We start from the raw sequence: 18048 nt of genomic DNA on the forward strand, positions 1-18048 counted from the left end.
GTCTCTGGCTATAGTCTTTGTCTTAAAGTCTATTCTTCATGACTGCCCTGGCTTTTTTTTTTTTTTTTTTTTTTTGCTTTTATTTGTATGATATATGTTTTCCCAGCTCTTCATTTTCCATCTCTATGTGTCTAGATCTGAAGTGAATGTTTTCTAGGTGGCATATAGATGGGTTTTGTTCTTGTATCCATTCAGTCACCCTGTGGTGTCTTTTTATTGGAAATTATGATAGAGGTATGTGGTTATTGCTGTTTTGTTAATTTCGTTCTGGGTTTTTTTTTTTTCATTCATCTTTGTTCTTTTCTTATTCTTTTGCTCTCTTCCTTTGATGACTTACTTTAGTTTACACTTGGATATCTTCCTTTTTATTTTTTGTATATCTATTATAGGTTTTTGATACGTGGTTACCTTTGGGTTTATTTATAGCATCCTATGGGAATAGTAGTCTGTATTAAGTTGATGATTGCTGAAGTTTGAGCACATTCTAAAAGCACTCGATTTTTACTCTTCCCCTCCACATTTTACATATGTGATATGATATTTTATATCTTTTTATTTTGTGTATCCCTTGACTAATTTTTGTAGTTACCTACTACTTTTGTGTCTTAATCTCCATACTGACTTTGTAAGTAATCAATCTACTATCTTTACTCTATGTTTGCTTTTATCTGTGAAATTTTTTCCTTTCATAATTTTCTTACTTCTAGTTATTGCCTTTTCTTTCCACTTAAGGAAGTCCCTTTAATATTTTTGTGAAGCTGGTTTGGTGGTGATGAACTCCTTTAACTTTTGTTTGTTTTGGGGAACTCTTTATCTCACCTTCAGTTCTGAATGATAACTTTGCTGAGTATTCATGGTTGTAGATTTCCTTTTAGCACTCTGAATATATCATGCCATTTTCTTCTGACCTGCAAAGTTTCTGCTGAAAACTCAGCTGATAACCTGACAGGATTTCTCTTGTATATAGCTGTTTTCTCTTGCTGTTTTTAAGATTCTCTCTTTATCATTACTCTTTGCCAGTTTAATTATTGTGTCTTGGGGTGGACATCCTTAGGTTCATCTTGTTAGGGGCTCTCTGTATTCCTGGACCTGGATGTCTGTTTCCTTCCCCAGGTTAGGGAAGTTTTCAGCTATTACTTCTTTAAGTAAATTTTACGTCCCCTTCTCTCTTCTCTTTCTGATATTCTTATAATGAAATGTTACTATGTTTGATAATGTCACAGAATTCTCTTAACTTATTTTCATTTTTTATTTTTTAAAAGATTTTATTTATTTATTTATTTGTCAGAGAGAGAGAGAGAGAGAAAGCAAGGGAGCACATGAGCAGAGGGAGAAGCAGGCTCCCTGCTGAACAAGGAGCCCTATGCCAGACTCGATCCTAGGACCCTGAGATCTAGACCCGAGGGGAAGGCAGACACTCAACCAACTGGGCAACCCAGGCATCCCATTATTCTTTTTTCTTTTTGTTGCTTAGCTTTGATGCTTTCTAGCCTGTCTTCCATATTGCTGAGCCGTTTTCTGCACCTTCTAATTTGCTATTGCTTCCCTCTAGTGTATTTTTTTATTTCAGTTATTGGATTCTTCAGCTATGAATGATTGGTTCTTTTTTATACTTTCTATCTCTTTGTTGCAGTTCTTACTGAATTCATCCATTTTTTTCTTAAGTTCAGTGACTATCTTTATAACCATTACTTTTAACTCTTTATCAAGTAGATTGTTTATCTCCATTTCATTTAGTTATTTTTCTGTGGTTTTTCTTACTTTTTCATTTGGGACATATTTCTCTATGTCCCGATTTTGTCTACTGCTTTGTGTTTGTTTCTATGTTTTAGGTAGGTAAGCTACATCTCATGGTTTTGAAAGTAGTAGACTTGTGTAGAGGATGTCCTGTGGTGCTTTATAGATAAATCTTCCCTTGTCACCAAAACCAAATGCTCTGTAGGTGTCTTTTATGTGGGCTGTGTGCACCCTCCTATTGCGGCTGAGCTATGATTACCTTTAGACCAGCTAGCAACAATAACCCACTTTGCCTGGTGTGGGTGCACTGGGCAGAGTTTGCTCTCAAGCTTCTGAGAAGCTCAGATGTAGCCACTGCAGGCTCATTGGTGGGCAGGGTTGACATTCAGTCTAGCCGTCTGCAGTTAGTCTTTGCATGCAGCTGCAGATACACCAAAGGGCAGGGCTTGCTCCCTGCACAATCGTCTAAGAGGCCTGATTGCAGGAACTGTGTACATGCTGGTATGTGGGGTTATCCAGGGCAGGAGTCACTCTGAAATGGTGCTGGTCTGCTGGGGCTGCCTGTTGGATGTGGTGGGGTAGGAGCTGCTTTGGAAGGATGCCTGCCAAAGTTGGTGGGTTGGGTGGGGTGGTCTGCAGGGGAACCCTGGGGTGGGGCACACAGTGCTAGCAAGGTAAATGGAGAATGTTAGAACTGGCTCCTGCAAATATCAGGCTCCCTCTAAGCTGGGGGAGATAAGAAAAAGGGTGCCCAACAGCACTTTTGTTCCCAGAGAAATCTTTTGTAGATCCCTGTCCCTCTGGTACACATTCTAAGATTAGTCAATTAAGTCTCCTTCATGTATACCTCAGGTCCTTTTCAAACTGCTGCTTCTGTGCTGTGTCTTGGGCGAGTTATTTAGCATGCTGACTTTTTTAATGGGAAGGACTTGGTTTCTTATCACCCTCCTGCTCAACCAGAGTTAAACTCCATTGATTTTTAAAGCTCCTGGAGTTAAGCCCCACTGATTTTCAAGGCCAGATGTTATGAGAACTCTTCCCAGTGCAGGTCTCCAGGGCAGGGTCTTGTTCCTCCATGCTTGGGATACCCCTCCCATTTGTAGTTGGTCATAATTGGGGGCAGGGGAGCAGATTGGTTCCAGACTGTGCCCCCACCCCTCCTACCCTTTTCAATGTGGCCTTCTCTCTATGACTAGCTGTGGAAAATATGTTCTGCCAGTCTTCAGGTTGTTTTCAGAGTTAGTTGTATAGATGTGGCTGTTGCTTCAGTGTGTCTCTGGGATGAGGTGAGCTTAGAATCTTCCCACTGTGCCTTATCCCTCTCTCTGATCTGGAAAGCATTTGCATGGGTATGGAGAACCGGGAGTGACAAATGGATTGAAGTCATAAACTTTGGAGTAATCTGATTCTCTCTCCCTTTTTTAAAATTGTGTAAGAACACTTAACGAGATCTATGCTCTTAACAGATTTTTAAGGGTATAATACAGTATTGTTAACTGTAGGCACTGTGCTGTACAACAGATCTCTAGAACTTATTCAGTTTGAATAACCAAAACTTTATACTTGTTGAACAACAGTTCCCCATTCCCCTCTCCCCCCGGCTCTTGGCAACCACCATTCAGCTTTTTGCTTCTATAAGTTTGACTGTTTTAGATGGCTCATGTAAGTGGACTCATGCAGTATTTGTCCTTCTGTGACTGACTTATTTCTCTTAGCATAATAGTCTTCAGGTTCATCCATGTCATTGCATATGGCAGGATTTCCTTTCTGTCTTAAAGCTGAATAATATTCCCTTGTCTATATACCACATTTTTTTAAACTTGTTCATTTGTTGATGGATATTTAAGTTGTTTCTATAGCTTGGCTATTGTGAATAATGCTGCTGTGAACATGGAGTATAAATATTTCTTCAGATATTTATATATAAGCTAAATCTCCTGATTTTAGTTCTTTGGATATATACATAGAAGCAAGATTGCTGGATCATTTGGTAATTTTTAATTTTTTGAGAAATCTTCATACTATTTTCCATAGCAGCTGCACCATTTTACATTCCTGTCAACAGTGTACAAAGATGCCTGTTTCTCCACAAGCTCTCCAATATTTGTTATTTTTTGTATTTTCGGTAATAGCCATCCTCACAGGTATCAGGTGAACGTGGTTTTGATTTGCATTTTCCTAAAAATTAGTGATGTTGAGCACCTTTGCATATACGTGTTGGCCATTTATATGTCTTCTTTTGAGAAATGTCTATTTAAGTCCTTTCCCCATTTTAAAATTCAGTTTATTTGTATTTTTGCTATTGAGTTGTAGGAGTGGAGTAATCTAGTTCTGGGAATTGCAGTTAAAATGGAGTTCCTTGATAAAATCCCCAGGGAGTGCAAAAGAAAGAAGAAAAGAGCCAAGAGCAGTATCCAAGAGGCACTCATATTTAAAAGAAAGACTAAAGAGGGACTCTAATGAAGGAAAGTAAGGCATTTCCCCTAATAGGGCAAACTATTTAATTGGAAATCCAGCAAGGAGACAATATCAGACTGAAGGAGCTGATTTAAAATTATTTCTTTCAATATTTAGTATTTATGCAGGCAGTAGATAAAGTATTTTTCACTTTCCTAATTCTAAGGTAAAATGTAACGTTCATTTAATGTATGCTTAACTCTTTGGTTTGTGGAGGGTCTTTCATGTTTTGTCTTTTAAGTCAGTCTTTAATTACTTCTAGATTGAAAGCCTACTCAGAAAAATTGTGATTTCCCCCCTTGCTTCTGAATCTGTATTTAATAACTGAGTGTCTGTAAATAGTTCCAGGCAATGCAGTAATTATGCAATTACTAAAGGTCATTGTTGGTATAAATATATTTCATTTATGCAAACTTTACCTGCCATGTTATAGACACTTCATAAATACACTGATCTATGCGAGAAATTGGTACAGATTTACCACATATTGATACCAGTAGTTTAGAAGTTGCCTAAAAATATTTCTCTGTCATTTGCTTCCAAGATAACAATAATTTTAGGCACCTGGTGGGCGCCTGATCTAGTTCTTCTGCCCCAATCTCCATTTCAAGATTGTGTCTATGCAGTGTGATTTGCTACTGCATAGATGTGTTTATTTCTGGATGTAACAGAGTACTGGACCTAGCCTTAGAAAACCAGAAGTTAAGGTCCTCCTTCTTCTGTTTCTCAGATGTTATACTTTGGCAAGCCAGTTAAGTGTATTTCAGTAAATTCTTTACTAAATTTCTAGCATTACCAAGCCCCAGAGAAGCAAAGCTGAATAAGATATAGTCCCAGAGAGAGGCAGACATACATAGGACATTTCAATATAATGTGTGAGAAGTATGTGCAGAGCACTGTGAGTTTGACAGAGATCTTCCTTTTTCAGCTTGAGGAATAAAGGGTAGGCAGCTATTTCTAGAGATGTCTGGGATGATTCTTAAGAGGTAAACATGTGTGGCAGGTTTGGGGGATGGGGAAAAGTTGGTGACTGAAAGGTCAGAAGATTACTCATCCATAGAGAGTATAAAGGCAGTGCCAAATGAGCAACAGGGTATGCTTGGAGAACCCTGGGCAGTTTGGTACTACTTGAAAGTAAAATATGAGATGTGGGGCCAGCTACAGAGGGCCTCATTGGCCAAATGAAGATTGGGCTTTGGCATGTACTGGAAGGGACTTGTTGAAGTATGTTAAGAATAGCAGTCACAGTCAAATTTGCACCACTGTTACTTATATAACTCTGGTGGCAGTGTGTAGGGTGCATTTGAGAGAACCAAATCCAGAGGCATTTTTAATGCTTCAGCGAGGCTTGATAAAGGCTTGAATTTGGGTGATAATTGAGTCAGGGAAAGGAAGAACAATTAAGAAAGCGTAAGGAGGTATCTATTTATGTGAGTGCTTGTTGAACTAGAAAAAGCACAGCTTGAAGAGTGAGAGAGACCTGAACTTGAACCTAGCTTCATCATTTAAGGGTTTGAGCCCTTGGCAAATATTTCCTGACTTTCTACATTTCTGAAAGTGAGATCAACAGTGCTTGTATTGTCATGGGGATTAGATATAACCTAAAGCACCAGAAATCTTGCTTAAATGTAGAGCGTCGGTAAATGATTACTGGTATTACTATTTACTTGATATCACTTAATATCTCCAAAACCCAGACTCCTCTCCTGCATTGTAGATTTGTTGTGATATTACAGTGAGGTAGTATTTGTGGATGGTGAATAACCTTTAGATAAACAATCTTTTCAGAAAAAAGTATTTTCCCCACTTGAAAGAAAAATACCTTTGGATTTCATTTTTAAAAAGACTATTCTTATAAACAATGCAGTTTATTGTTTTATTGAATGAAAGCAAATCAGTGAGAATATTGGCTACTGAAATGCTAATAACGAGCATCTTGGGAATTAGCTGTATGGAGTTGTTACATTATAGTGGTTAAGAACAGGAGAGCTGGGGTCAGACAGATGGCTTATTGTATGTCTCTGAGTAAGTTGATTTACCTCTCTATGCCTCAGTTTCTTGATTTCTAAGTGGCTAAACCCCCTAAGATATTTGTGAGGATTAAATTAGAAAATTGCACGTGTAAACTCAGCTGTATGTTTGGGTACATGCCAAGGATTTACTAAATAGTGACCAAGGTTTTTGTACAGCAACGTTCGAAAGAGTGACTTCATACACACTAACTCATTTAATTAAAAGAAAAGAAAAAAGAAAAACAACATCCAAAGATGGGCCTTACTTTTATGCCCCATTTGCAGACATGGGAATGTAGACTGAGAGGTGGGATTATGTTGTTCAAAATCACGTAGCAAGGAAATGGTAGAGCTGAGAATAGAAGAGTTCCTTATATTCAGTGCTGCATTTCCTCAATCTGATGTATACTCCTACTAGGGCCTGTGCTGGTGGCTTTCTCCCCTCACCCTGACCCAATTTGGTTTTCCTCTCCCCCAGAGTTGTAGGACAATTTCTGCATAAGCACAATGCAACCAAGAGCTATAACACAGGCTGTGGTTTTATGGAAGAGTTGGATGCTGCTCTCCCCTGTACTGCACTCTGGATGGCCCAGTCTGCTGAGAGTTTCAGCTCTAGTTTGGCTCCCCTTTCCATGAATAAGTGGTATTCCCTGCCAATTCCCTATCTCCTATTTGCACCAGGACCTGCCCAACTGGGGTGCATATTCCTGGAGTGAAGGAATTGTAGTGAGTTCCTTTTAGAGTCCTAGGTTCCTCCCTTCCACCACCTAGAACAGCCTCAGCCTTTCATGTGAGCTGATGGGCTGTAGACTTAATTACCACATGAGGTTTTATTGCCGATGGATACTATGTGCAAGCCCTTTTCAATCAAAGCCATAGACAGGCATCTTTGTTATAAATGATAATAATAATACCAATAAGCAGGGTGGAAGATAATGGCTGGAAGAATCTCATTTGTGAATAGACATGTTCATTTATGAGAAGGCTTTAATTTTCATGTGTCAACTCTACCCTCCTTTACAGATAAGGACAAGAAAAGAAAACCATGGAATTTGATTTGCTTTACTTTTTCTTTTCTTCCTTTTTTTTTAAAGATTTTATTAATTAATTAATTTGAGAGAGAGAGAGAGCTAGGAGGAAGAGAGAGAGAGAATCTGAAGCCAACTCCACGCTGAATGCAGACCTGGACATGGGGCTCAATCTCATGACTGCAAGATCATGACCTGAGCCGAAACCAAGAGTAGGATGCTTAGCCAACTGAGCCACCCAGGTGCCCCTTGATTTGCTTTTCAGATAAATATATGCTCATCCAGCTCACATTCAAAGATAAGACTTGGGATAGCCATTGAGGGCTTCAATAAAATAGAAGCAGCAGTTTCCAGATCTCAACTTCTCAAATGCTTTTTGAGCTCCTTCTCATAGTCTAAAGTTTTTTAGCTTTGGGGGACTCTACACTTAGGTGAATCACCATCAAGATTTGCACAGTAATAATTGCCATTATGGTTTTATCAGCTTTTCCCTACTCATTTTCTTGAGGATACATCGGTGAGACTACAAATAAGCATCTCTACTTGAAAAAGAAAAGTTAAATTGATCCTGAAAAAAATTGCTCCATGTACCTATTTCTGCCTTTGCTTGTGGTGCCAAAGAGGAGGGTTATAAGGCACAGATGCCCTGGTGGTGTTCTTTATAGAAGTTATCCATCCACTGGAATAGAAAAGGAAGTGGCTTTGAACTTCTTTAAATCCAACCGGAACTACACTAACTCATGAAAAAAAACAGTATCATGTGTTTTGGAAAAACATCAGCTATCATATCCATATGTGTTTTTCTAAAGGCTTTTATGTAGTGGTTTTGATTCTTATATCAATGGCAGTTGCTGCATTTCATCAAGTAACTGCCACAGGCCCCTGCCTCAGCATAGCATTTTGGTGACTCTGTTACTAATGAGCAAGATTTAAAAACCAAGCCAAGCCAAACAGAAACTAGCCATCAGTCAAGTTTGTCACTTGTCTACTCTTTGAAAGGGGCAACAAATGAGTCGCAGATGGATCATTATTACAGTTCCCTGACATGTCCTGAGGGCTTGGCGGATGTTTTCTACAATGTCACCACTACACCGCATTTAAAACTTCCACTTAAAGGGAGCTCCTACTACCACTTCTTAGCAGGTGGCCCATAGAATCGTAGGACTCCGTTCCAGGCTAGGGTTGCTGCTCCATGTTATAAAGGGTAGACTCAGGATGAAAAAGAGGTGTGCCTATATGCCTAGGAGTGGTGTTGGGCAGCCACACTAGGTTCCTTTCAGTTCCTTTTTCTCCTCAGAGCCTTGTCCTGCTAGAGAGACTCTGAACATGGTCCTTATTTGACCACCATCTTTCCATGCCAGGGGGATTGGCCCAGATGTCACCTCCTTACAGACAATTTACGGACCATCCTTTCCAAGAGGGTCTCCCTTACTGCTCTCTACCATTGCATTCAGTTATTTTCTTCATATCACCTCCCGCGAGTTTGTGTATGTATACTTAAAAAAAAAATGATCCATCACTCCTTTGGGATTGTAAACTCCAGAGTTCATATCTGTTTGGTTTATTGCTGTTCATCTACAGAAGCACATTGCAGAGAGCAGGTACTCAATAAAAGCTTATTGAGTAAGTGTGAAATGAGGAGTTTTATAGAACTGACATATCCCATCTTGGATCTTTCTTTATCTGCCTTGCTAATGTCACTGTTCATAATAACCTTTAAAAATTAATTAAACAAAACTACTGTGTTACTTTAGTGGACAAAATTTTCAGCTTTCCTTTAAAACAGCATGCATAGAGTTCCTACTCAAGAAAAATACCTATATAGTCTACTTTGGTTAGAACAGGGGAGACACCCAAGCATGATTTATACTACTAAGATGAAATAAGTTGCTAGATTAAAATGCTTGTTGTAAGATGTGACTAGTAATTAGAGGTTGGAGAGAGGAGCCATGCATCAGTGGGACTCTGGAACCTTTAAAAAACGTACTTACCAGTTAAGAAGTGAACGGTTTCTCATGGCAGGATAACCAGAGTCTTTAGAAAACACAATTGTCTAATATCTGGTTTTAAGTTGTTTACTTCCTCTAAAATAAATCACTTTGATAGCATCAAACTTTGGAAAAGTCTGCTGCATGCACACATTTTTGGGAGAAATTTTTGAAAACTAGTGAAAAGCAGTCATGCCAACACTTGGTCACTGTGAAACTAGGAGCTAGAACACCTGCAGAGATGACAGGTGAATATAACTTAAATATAAGTAGCACTTTTCTTTCAAGTTATACTTTAAGCTTATACCTTGAAAACATTTTTGGTTGGTTAGTTATGGGCCTACTTACAGTTAGTTATGCACTGAATGTTGCATAAAGTTTCAGATATATATGTGTGTGTGTGTATATATATATATGTGTGTGTGTGTGTATATATGACATATATATATGTGTGTGTGTATATATATATGTGTGTGTGTGTGTGTATATGATATATATATCATATATACACACATAGAATATAGTCATTGGTTAAAAATAAAATATTTGGTATTTTTAGTGGCATGTAAAAAAAAGGCCAAATGTAAGTTATTAGTGATTTCTGTTTTTAATGGTGGGAATTCTAAATCTTCTGTGTCAACTACCTGTAGAAATTTATGGTGACCACAAACCATTTGTCAAAGGAATGCTGGAGAATCCTAAGCTGTACATCTTGTAAACGAACCTGGCTTCCTGCCCTGGCTGGGGCGAAAAGATGAGGCCATGAGAGACTGGGGTCCTTCATGCAGCTCAGGCCCCACCTAGGATTCCTCTTGAAGAAAGAGGGTTCTTGGGTGATTTGAAGGTTCTCTTTGGAGCTTTAACCTTTGGAGTATTGGTTTTTTATTTTGATTGTCACTGAGAAAGTTACTCATAGATCTGTACATTTTTCCAAGCCAGCCAAGTCTGGAGAAACACCTGTTAAATATAAAATCCACGTGCTATACCAGACATACAATTAAGAAGTGAATATCATGTGATGGACTTTTGCAAGAATCATTGGTCATCCTTCCTTAGGACGTAAAAGTCAGTAATGAAAACTCAAATTTGTTTTACCTTTTTGGTTTAAAAATTATAGGATGGTAATACCTTACTGAAATATATAAATCCATAAATTACCATTTATTGCAAAGCCACAGGTAAAATTATGCTTTTGCTTATGTAAAATGAACTTGACTGTGCTCTTACAGTTCTGTGGGCTTGATGGCTTGATGGCTTTCCCTCTTAAACCTCAGGGGGGAGAAAATTCTCTGACTACTGTTTTGCATAAACAAGTGTCTTTCTTTGAGATGCCCTAGTATGTGGGTATAGCATAGAATCAGGGAGACTTTCCACATGGCTTTAGAGCAGGTTCATATCTGGTTCTTCAGCCGAGTTTATATTTATGTATTTTATCTTGAATTACTCAGTATTATTTCAGTGATCCAGTGTCCTTAAATGTGTTTCTGCCCCAGGATCATTTTTGTGTTTAGTGATCTTCAAGGAAAAGTATGTGTGGGAAGGTGGCAATGCTTAGAAGTAAAAAACATAGACTTCTAATGTTGGAATCAGGCACAATTGAATTGCCTTTGTCATGCTACTTAACTTCTATGAAAATCATTTTGTGTTAATGTAGAATTGGATTTATTTAGGATGACTTCTGCTGTATCAGGTCTTGTGTTTTAAATGGCAATTATGGGTATATTTGGGAAGGTGAATAGTTAAATATGCAAATTAGCTTTTAGGACATTAGTTTAAGTCCAAAGCAAAGCAAAGGCATTAACAGTTCACAGCACTTCTTTTTTTTTTTTTTTTTTTTTAAAGATTTTATTTATTTATTCGACAGAGATAGAGACAGCCGCGAGAGAGGGAACATAAGCAGGGGGAGTGGGAGAGGAAGAAGCAGGCTCATAGCAGAGGAGCCCGATGTGGGGCTCGATCCCATAACACCAGGATCACGCCCTGAGCCGAAGGCAGACGCTTAACCGCTGTGCCACCCAGGCGCCCCAACAGTTCACAGCACTTCTGACTCTACTTCGTAGGGACGTCCAGGATTGGTTTTTAATTAATGTATCTAATTTTAAGGGAACACTAGAGAATATAAATCTGCTTTCTTTAAATAGCTCTTCAGTTTTAATTCTTTGCTCTAGATGCAAAAATTAAGCATAATCATTTTGCCATTTGAGGAACTTTCACTTGTTTGCTGGTGGCTGCAGTCCCTCATCAGGCTTCTGATCTCCTGCTTAAATACCAGCGTGTCATTTTTTCCTCAGCCAATACATCCAGATCCTTAACTTGCCTGCTTGTCTCCTTTGGGGTGCACACCAGTTTTTCCGTGTTTTCCAATAGTATGGTGGCCAGAGACACATTAATTGAGGCCCTTGACCTCACGCTGTTTGTACAAGATGATGATGTTTCCTTTTCTTTATTGCTGACTCTCTTTTTGTGGTTCCTGGTCTTTCTTACCTTCTCCATTGCTTTCCTTTCCTACTAAATCCTCATTTACTTTCTTTTATGTCATCTTCATAGACCTGAGCAAAATTTGCATTAAATCATTTTCTTAGCATGTATTTTTTGTGTGGGGTTGTGTTCCCTGTTAATTGTTTTTATGAAAATAACCTATAATGTGTTAAATAAATAAGTGAAATTCCAAAAATACATGAATATTTCAGAAGTTTCTGAGAGAAAAGTAGTTCTTATTCCTCCCTACTGACTTCCTGTTCTACTCCCTAGAGATAAACTCTCTTTACAGTTTCTTGGGTGTTCGTCTAGACATTTTCCATATAAATCAGTAGATACCTGGCTGTGAAAATATCTAATTTTAATTTTTGTACCTGAACTTAATTTCTTTATGGCGCTTCCATTATCCTGATGATCTCTGAGTCCTGGGAGACTGAATAGAGCCAAGGGCATCGGGTCTGGAGCACAGTCATGTTTATGTACCAGACCCCACCTTTTCATTCTTTCTGTTTCTTTCGTTGGCGCTGTGACCCTACCTGGTCATTTCTTCTCCCACAATTTTGTTTTGTGCTTGGGTTTTTGCTACTGAACACCAAAAGCTAACTTTTTTTTTTTTTTTTTTAATTCTGTAGATTCTTCTCTATATCCTCTTTTGGAGATGTGGAGACACTGGCCACTGCCTGAACGGGGATAAATATCAGATAATAATAGCAAGTATAAGAAAAAATTAAACATATATCTGATATATATGTTAACTGAACATTCAATAGGAATTTTCCTGTTTTCTTAGTATCTTGACTGAGCCTGAAAGATGAGGGTAACAAATCATGAAGTATCTCCTGCACATTCTCAAGAGAGACAGATACTCAACGGACTTGTTAAGAGGTGGCCATACTGGTCTGTGGATCTCATCCTTACCATCCAGTCTATATAAACAGAAAATCAGAAACACTTAAGAGAATTTACTGAAGAAGGGGAATTTATAGGTGTACAGTGTACTTTCAGTTCCATAGGTTAAGTGTTTTTGTGCTCTGGCTTCTTTCAAGATTTTCTCTTTGTCCTTGGTTTTCTGTACTTTGAATATAGATCCCTTGAAGTAAGTGTTTTTTAGTATTCATTCTGCTTGGTGTTTTCTGAGTTTCCTGGGTGTGTGGTTTATAGTGTATGTTACTAGTTTGGGAACATTCTTACTCATTATTACTTCAAATATTTCTTCTGTTTCTTTGTCTATTTCTTCTCCTAGTACTATCATTATGTGTCTATTACAACTTTTGTAATTGTCCCACAGTTCTTGGACATACTATTCTGGATATACTTTTTTTTCACTCATTTTTCTGTTTGCTTTTTGTTTGGGACGTTTCTTTTGGTACATCTTTAAGGTCACCAGTTCTCTCACCAGTCTACTGATGAGTCCATCCATGTATTGCAAAGGCATTCTTTGTTTCTCTTATGATGTTTTTGATTTTTAGCATTTTCTTAGAGAGCCATCTCTCCACTTACATTAATCATCTGTTCTTATATTTGTCTGTTTTTTCTTTTAGAGCCCTTAACGTATTAATCGTAATATATTGAACTCCACATCTGATAATTCCAAATTCTGTGTCACATCTAAGCCTAGGTCTGATGCTTGCTGTGTCTTCTTTCCTTACCATCCCTTATGATTTTGTTGAAAGTGCATGTGATATATCAGGTACTAGGAGCTAAGGCAATTAAGCCTTTAGTGTGAGGTTTTATATTAATCTGGTTAGGAGCTGGCTGTGTTTAAATGTTTGCTGTGGCAGGAAGTGCCAGAGGTTTCAGTTTTCTCTGGTTTATTTTTTTCTTTGGATTTCCCTAAGAACAACTTCTTAAATAGAATCTGTGTTTTGCAGCTCTCTCTATTATAATTCACTGTTATTATATTGAAGCCTTGTTGATGGGGTGGCAAGGTATAGGGAAGAGTAGTCTTCCATAATCTTAATTTGATTGAATATAATTTTTTAATATTATTTATTTATTTATTTATTTATTTATTTATTTATTTGAGAGAGGGGAGAGAAGCAGAGGGAGAGGGAGAAGCAGACTCCCTACTGAGGAGGGAGCCTAATGTGGGGCTCGATCCCAGGACCCTGAGGTCATGACCTGAGCTGAAGGCAGATGCTTAACTGACTGAGCCACCCAGATGCTCCGAAATCTCATTTTTATTAATGGACTTGAGTCCCTTGGCTGTGGCCTTTCGAAGCATTTCTTAGCCTTTTTTTGTGAGACAAGGAGGCTAGAGAGGCCTGGAGTTGACTAATTGCTTTTTCCTCAGATCCCTGGTAATTTCCTCTGGAGGGAAGATGTTGTTATTGAAAGTACCCTGGGCATATTTCACCAGAATGAAATCATCCACCTCCTCTAGCTCAAAACATGAGAGGATTTTTCTTTGATCTTCAAGGTGAGAATCTTGTGGAGTTCCTGGAGGTAAAACCCATGAAAATGCGGTGGATCTTCTAAGACTGGGCCCCTCACTCAAGCTAGCCCAATTCAGCCTCCAGCAATTCACTGAGGTTGTCATTTATGTGTTTCTACCAGTTAGTGGCTCCAGTGGCTTCTACTTCCGGTGTGTACGTCTCAGCTGTGATTCTCTGTATTTGCCTGTCTCTCTGGATTTCGAGGTGGTGGTTTGTCCTATAATCTCCATTCTCTGAGTGATCTAAGAGAAGTCATTGATTTGCAGTTTGTACGACTTTGCTCTGGGGAGGATGAGAGTGACAGCTTCCAAGCTCTTTCATATTGGAGGCTGCAGTGGAAGTCTCTTCTCATTTTAAGACTCTTCATGATATCATGGAAATCCCCCACTCTGGGAGCGCCACCTCCTTGCTCCTCTCCAGACTTACTGCTTACTAATCTTGCCACACAGCTGGCATTTCAGCACTTAGCGCTTCCTTCCTTGCTTTTCTGGATTCATTCCAACATATTTTTGGTTTACATCTTCATTTTGCTACTGTTTATTCTCATAGCTCTATAAGGGAGGGAATATGAGAAATAAATTTTGAGTATCAGAAAATGTCTTCTAGCACCCAGTGTTACCAATAAGAAATTTATACAAATCTGATTTTGTTCTGAAAGTTTACATTGCTGTATCTAATTCTTTGCCTGGGGACAGAAACTTGTGTGTGATATGTATGTGTCTGTGATATGGAAGCATGTGTATGAGGGGTAGAGGGCAAAGTTGGGAGTTGATTGTTTTGTATATACAAATATTCAGCTCATCTGTTTATTTTCAGTACCATATTTCACTCCTACCCTCTCCAGAACCTGACATTTCCAAGTACCACATGTCTCTGTGGTTCTGTGATCTTGATAGGCCCGCACCTCAGCTTAGCCCCTTTCAGTGCATCCTGTAGCCATCTGAACCCGTATGTCCAGATGGATCACAAATATGTATGTATCAAGGTATTGATAATTATACAGTTTCTATTGTGACAAAAATGTAAAAGCATTTTTACTATCTTTAAAAAAATTTACGGCAGCTTTTGTTAACATGACTTCCTGATTTCAGTAATTGTTATTTTAATGCGCAAGACTCTGTGCAGAAAAAAAAAAAAGACTGTGCAGAGCACTTATTGTCAGAGAACAACAACGGAATTTCCCAGTTTTTCCATTACTTCTATTGGAATTTTTGGTGTGAGTCTTCAGTGATATTCTTTGCTTTGAGAGTGAGTAAAAAATGTTTAATACTTCAGTAGACTGCTTTGGCTGGTGTGGTATATCATGCAAGCCAGCCTCAGATTTTTCCTTCCTTAGTCACCTGGCCCTGGAGAAATCCCTAGGTGTTCATAAGTGGTATTACTGCAAGAAGTGATAGCACAGCAGGAAGAGGCAGGGGCCATATGTTCATACTACTTACTTGTGCCTTTGGACCCTGCTAGAGTACAGTCTTTTATTTTTTAAAAAAGACTTTATTTCTTCATTTGAGAGAGAGACACAGAGAGAGCACAAGCAGGAGAGGCAGAGGGAGAGGGAAAAGCAGACCCCCCACTGAGCAGGGAGCCCAATGTGGGGCTCAATCCCAGGAGCCTGAGATCATGACCCGAGCAGAAGATAGACGCTTAACCATCTGAGCCACCTAGGCACCCCTAGAGTACAGTCTTAAAAATGTCATTTTCACATGCCAACTTTATGGCTTTCTAGGTTAGATAATATCCAGTTCATGGTGAATAGTCACATTTCATGTTACTTGGTATTTCAGAGTTAAGTCTCAGTCTCTACCAAGGAGACTGGTAGCAAGAGAACAACCATTTTGTAAAAGAGGCGCATTTATCTTCTAAAAATGGCATAGCATATCTCTGGAATCCTAGAAGTCTATCTGTGAATCTTTAGTCAGGGTTTGCTGTTGGGTCCATGCAGTAGTCTGTTGTGTCAAAGATCTTTGGATCAATAATAGATCCTCTGGATCCCCACTCAAGTTGCTGGATTACAAAGCTGCTCGAACTGCAGACTGGGTTAACTGGAATATCATTGTGATCTGGCTCCTACTTAGTTGGCAGCCTTACAAATGACTTATTTAATGAGTTGAAGGAAGAAACAACCCAGATATTTTTTATAAAGTGCAAAAAGGCCACCAAAAGTTGTGTCTATTTTTGTGATTAGGAAGCAAAATATAGCACCTTGTCTTTCACTTTGGGGGAGATATCTTGATAATGTCTTGAACTCTCTAAAACTTCAAAGAGTTGGAAGGACATTAGGTTCTCCTGGGAATTATCTCTTCATGTGTCTAGGATTCCTACTGCTAGTAAGTACCGTGGACGGTACCTGATATTTCCTGCTTACCAGATTCTATTAGCATTACATCATCATATGGGGGATCAGCATGATGGCCTATGGAATGGTGAGATGATACAAGTATTAACAGACTAAATGCTTGGCACAGAGCCAAGAGTTATAGAGGAATAATGATAAGCTGACCTTCTGTTCCTGCTGGCTGAAGGTAAATGTTTGTGTGTGTGTCTATGTGTATGTGTGTGTGTGTGTGTGTGAGAGAGAGAGAGAGAGAGAGAGAGAGAGAATTGGAGCATACAAGATATGCTGCAGGGGCATACAGGGGCCAAGTTACCCTGTTCCTTTAAAGAGCCTACATATGGACCAGCAACTATGATTCAGTCACCACATGGTTAACAATAATCTATTGATTTTTCGAAGGCCAATTTGTTTTCTACATGGGCTAGTTAAATGATGATGGAGGAGGATTTACAACTCTAGTATTTTTCAATTACTCATTGCAGGCACTAACGTATGAAATCCTCTTAAAAGTGAAGAATTGATTTTGACTTACTATTTTGGTAAAAAGGAGTTATCCCTGAGGCTTTCGTTTTGCTGTTTCTATTGTAATATCCTTTACTTTATAGTTCAGGGGACAATGTTGTGATTTTGTCTGTAACAGTATGTTTATTCCAACTGAGCACTCTGGAACCAAGGTATTAACCAAAAGCATGTTTTTAGATGCACTGAGCATCTGCTGAAATGAAATTGAGCCAAAGCTCCAGTTATAACTCTACCCTTAGTACATCTTTTCTAATTCTTAGACCAATGGTGTTCTGGCCCTCAGGGGTTCATGTCATCTCAGAATCAGTATCCAGTTATTATTAGAAGGTATGGATAGTTCCTTTTCTCAACACACAGTTACCCTGTGTATTAGGGTTTTCCAGAGTAACAGAACCAATAGGACGGATGGATGGATGGATGGATGGGTGGGTAGATGATAGATAGATAGATAGATAGATAGATAGATAGATAGATAGATAGATAAGAGGATATTTGTTATGGGAATTGGTCCACACAATTACAGAGGCTGATATGCCACAATCTGCTATCTGCAAGCTGGAGAACCAGGAAAGCCAGTGGTATTATTCAATTTCAAGTCCAAAGGCCTGACAGCCAGGGTTGCTGATGGTGTAACTCCTACTATGAAGCTGAAGGCCTGAGAACCATGGATACACTGGTCTAAGTCCTAGAGTTTGAAAGCCTGGGAACCACTAAAGCAGCTTTAGTGTCCAAGGGCAGGAGAAGATGGATGGTGTCCCAACTCAAGAAAAGAGTGGGAGAATTCACCCTTTCTCTGCCTTTTTTGGTTTTGTTTGTGCCCTTAACAGGTTGGATAATGTCTGCCCACATTGGTGAGGGTGGATCTTCTTTATTTATTTGACTGATTCAAATGTGAAACTCTTCCAGAAACACTCTCAGAGACACACCCAGGAAAAATATTTTACCTGCATCTGGACATCTCTTAGCTTAGTCAGGTTGACAGATAATATTAACCATCACATTCTGATAAATGTCCCTAGTCCCTTTAGAGTAGGCTTCTAGAAATCTAGGAAAATTTAT

Source organism: Ursus americanus, chromosome 13 (genome assembly GCF_024610735.1).
Source record: "Ursus americanus isolate L20-20 chromosome 13, mUrsAme1.1.p, whole genome shotgun sequence".
Lineage (NCBI taxonomy): Eukaryota > Metazoa > Chordata > Mammalia > Carnivora > Ursidae > Ursus > Ursus americanus.